We start from the raw sequence: 4,326 nt of genomic DNA on the forward strand, positions 1-4,326 counted from the left end.
TGGATGATCCAACATGTCTACCTATTTTCCACATTTTTAGTAAACGCACACCGTGCAGGGAAGATGGAATAATTGTGGGTGGGGGGTGTTGAAATAGAATACTCCAATCAGAGTGAAATTAAGAAATCACTCTCATTTTCCTGTTTCTCACCTCTTTTCTCCCAAACATGAGACATTGTGAGGCAAACGTTATTGTAATAGTCAGTGTTCTCTAAAGGAACAGAATTACTATGATAGACATGTATCTGAAATGGAGTTTATTAAGGAGTATTGACTCACGCAGTCACCAGGTGAAGTCCCACATAGGCTGTCTGCAAGCTGAGGAGCAAGGAAGCCAGTCCAAGTCCCCAAAGCTCAAAAGCAGGGAAGCCAGCAGTGCAGCCTTCAGTCTGTGGTTGAAGGCCCGAGAACTCCTGGCAAACCACTGGTGCAAGCCCGAGAGTCCAAAACCCAAAGCATCTGTAGTCCAATGTTTGAGGGCAGGAAGCATCCAGCACAAGAGAGAAATGAAGGCTGGAAGACTCAGGCCATTCTAATCCTTCCCTGTTCCTCTGTCTGCTTTCATCCTAGCCACATTGGCTGCTCACTAAATGGTGCCTACCCAGATTGAGGGTGGGCCTGCCTCTCCCAGTCCACTGACTCAAATACTAACATTCGGTCACATCCTCACAGATACATCCAGGAACAATACTTTGCATCCTTCAATCCAATCAAGTTGACACTCAATATTAATCACCACAGGAATACATGGTGGGGATTACAGGATAGGGTGATGGGGTTGTGTGTTTCCTGAGTCAACACCTCAAAGCTCAATGGGCTGCTTATAGGATATATTTTTTTTTAATTGAAAAGGTGACTTGTTAGATACCTCCAAACTGATTCAGTATCTTTGGCAGTAAGGCCTTGGAATCTGCATTTTTCAAAAGTACTGTCGTGATTTGTATGCACAAACATCCTGGGAACTCCAGTTTGCCCTTCCCTCTTTCTCCCATAGAGCACTTGAGTGGTTTCCGTTTGTCCTAGGTTTAGATTTTCCAGTGGAGAGGATGTCATTGGTGTAGTCCTCATTGTGGCCTTGAACATAGTTTTTGTTATGTGCAGTTTTCAAGGTTGACCCCACTACAGGCCCTTTTATTTATGGTTTTTCAGATCTTAGGTCATAAGATGTCCAATCTGTTTTACTAGGCTGGTGGGAGCCACATAGAACTTTCCGTGCTGCATACCACATCTTTCTTGATGAAAGTGTACAGGTAGAAATAACCTGGAATGGAGCTGCAGACATAGTCGACTCCTGTGCTGTCCAACATGAAAACCAGCAGCCCCAAGTGCACTTGAAATGTGGCTGGTTCACGTTGGCATCAGCAGGAATCGTAAAATGCAGGCTGGATTTCAGGCAGTGCCAAAAAAAAAGAGCGTAAAATATCTCATTAATAATTTTTGTATTAAAATAATACTGTGAATATATTGGGTTCAATAAAATATATTACTGAGATTAATTTTAACTTTTTCTTTTTTTTAGTGGGGCTACTGGAAAACTTAAAATTACACACATTTCACATTGTACGTCCATTGTGAGTGCTGGGTTAGTTTCTCCTACAGATACAGAATATTTAAAACCATAATACTAAGTGATAAAAATGGGATCTAAATTCGTATATTTTGTAAAACTTCAATTTATCTCTCTCTCTCTTTCACACACACACACACACACACACACACACACACATACCAGATACAGTATTAAAAATTACACACATACAGTATTAAAAATTAGCGTCCAAAATTAATACCCTTCAAAAAGTTCTTTAAGCCTTCCATTTAACCAGGACCATGTGTTAAGTTTAGGATGCAGTGGCTTCCATGCTGTAATCAAGGACATCTCATTTGTATGCCTCAGGGAAATGACACAGGACTTGCATGACACTCATGGCTATGAATTACAGAACAGAGACTATTAACTCCAAAGGTGCTAAAAGCCTACTTTGAATTTAAGTCAACACTGGAGAATAAGCTATTTATTTGCTTTATAAAACTATCAAGCATTCTAATTCAAACCTCATGTGTAAAATATGGCCTGGTACCACACAGCCTTCATATACTCCAGAAGAAGATACAGAGGGTCTGAGAAACTGGGCTGTTTATGTAAACCAAATTCCCCAGCCCAACACAGAAGTCAGAAGGAGAGATTCAGTTTTAAGTAAATACAAGCATTGAAACAGTAGCTGTGCTACTGCCCCAAGCCCCAGGCATTGGTGAGATTCCGAATATTCCTTCCTTCTCTGCCCCTTGGTTGTGTTTGTTCCCTTTGAAGAATAATTAAGATTTAATGGCGTATTCTCACAGTTTTTTGTCTGCCTGCTTTCTGACTGCCTACTGTGCAGAATGCTCGCGTTTGATCCCGGTCATTGCAAGAACTGTACAGTAATTGCCTATCTGGTGACTCATTAATGGAGGTCCCCAGAGAGCCAGAACGCTGCTCGTTTGAAGTTCATCTTGTTTACTGTTGGCCCTTCTGGTTTAATCTATATCATCAGAGAGTCTTGCTCAATTATTGCTGCTCAATCTCTTCTCATTGGGACACAGGCACTGGGTAAACACATTGTTTTTTCTTTTGCTGCTTCTTCTCTTTCATTTGTTTTTCTTTTTAAAAATACGTCTTCTTGTCTTACTCACGTGGGTCCACCTCGGTAAAGCATGTTGTTATCTTGTGCCAGGGAATCTGTTGACCACCTGTGAAGCAGTTCTTCAGACCTTCCCCAAAAGACAGCAGTTTGGAGGGCAACCAATCAGATGGAATGGTTCTCCCCTCCATTTCTGGACAAAATGACTTCTGCCCATCCTCTAGGATCTGAATGAGAGGGTACTTTCTCCAGGAGACCTACTAGACACTGCAGACCCAGCTCTGGCTGGTTTACTTGCCTGTTCCCTCAGTGTTTTTATTATTATAACGCTTCTCACTATTAACTTTGGTCATTTGTGAAATTTTTGTGCCTCTAAACATGGGAGCCCTAAACAACTCAATGTTACATCTTTATTTCTCAAGCCGCCGTGTTAAGAAGCCTTCCAAGAGCATGGTTAAGATGTGTTTGCAGAATTAAGTGGACGCTCTCTAGGTCATGCTAAAGTTGCTCTGTCCTTTCTAAGAAAGGAAAAATTCCTCACTAGCTACCAGAGTTCCATGCCATTCCTTCCTTAACTCTTATTGTCGGGAAATACAGATTAGAAGAAATTTCTAAAATAGGAATTTGGATGTCATTGTGATAGCGGACCCTGTTGCTGTTAGGATTAGCACAGACCGAAGTTAGGGGTCAGGAGCTACCTAAGGGCTTAGAGGCTTAGAAGTTCCTGACAATTCAGGAACTTAGAAGTTAAGAGTCAGGAGCTACGTAAGGACTTCAGAGGCATCCTGAACGGGACGCTTCTGAAGGCTTTCAGCAGCTTAGATGGGGATAGCAACTCCAGTTGACCCAACAGCACTTTTTTTTTTTTTTTTTTGAGACGGAGTTTCGCTCATTACCCAGGCTGGAGTGCAATGGCACGATCTTGGCTCACCGCAACCTCCGCCTCCTGGGTTCAAGCAATTCTCCTGCCTCACCCTCCCGAGTAGCTGGGACTACAGGTGTGTGCCACCATGCCCAGTTAATTTTTTTTGTATTTTTAGTAGAGACGGGGTTTCACCATGTTGACCAGGACGGTCTCGATCTCTTGACCTCGTGATCCTCCTGCCTTGGCCTCCCAAAGTGCTGGGATTATAGGCATGAGCCACCGCGCCTGGCCAGCACTTTTTAAAATTAGACCAAAGCAGAGCATCTCAGAATTGTTCCTGTGATTAATATCTGAGCATTGGGAGTGAGAAACACGCTTCCACATGGAGATAACATGATTAAAGATGAATAGACACAAGAGATGAACAAAAAGACACACTGTTGTTAATAAGGTTGAAGATCCTGAATCCAACTTAAACTCTAGAGTTAACCATTATATGAAAAAGTATTTTTTCTTTAGTTGATTTTATCTATTTCCAAAATAATTATAATGTGTGGAATTACGTATAACATGAATAGCACCGCAGTCCTGATGTAAACATGTTTTGTACATTTGGATAACCTTGAATTGGAAAACTTGTACCAGCAATATATTTCAAGTTCAACTGAAAATAATTATTTCAATCATACTTCCATTCGGTCATCAGTAGGAAGTTCCTTTCCTAAGTCAGGCAGTGTGGTAAAAGCATTTTTCAAGTAGTCATTGATTTAACCTCATAACAATGTCACATGACTTAATGACTTTTGTTACTATTTTTAGTCTTTATTTAAGGAGAGAGAA

This window comes from Cebus imitator, unplaced genomic scaffold (assembly GCF_001604975.1).
Source record: "Cebus imitator isolate Cc_AM_T3 unplaced genomic scaffold, Cebus_imitator-1.0 Scaffold4, whole genome shotgun sequence".
Lineage (NCBI taxonomy): Eukaryota > Metazoa > Chordata > Mammalia > Primates > Cebidae > Cebus > Cebus imitator.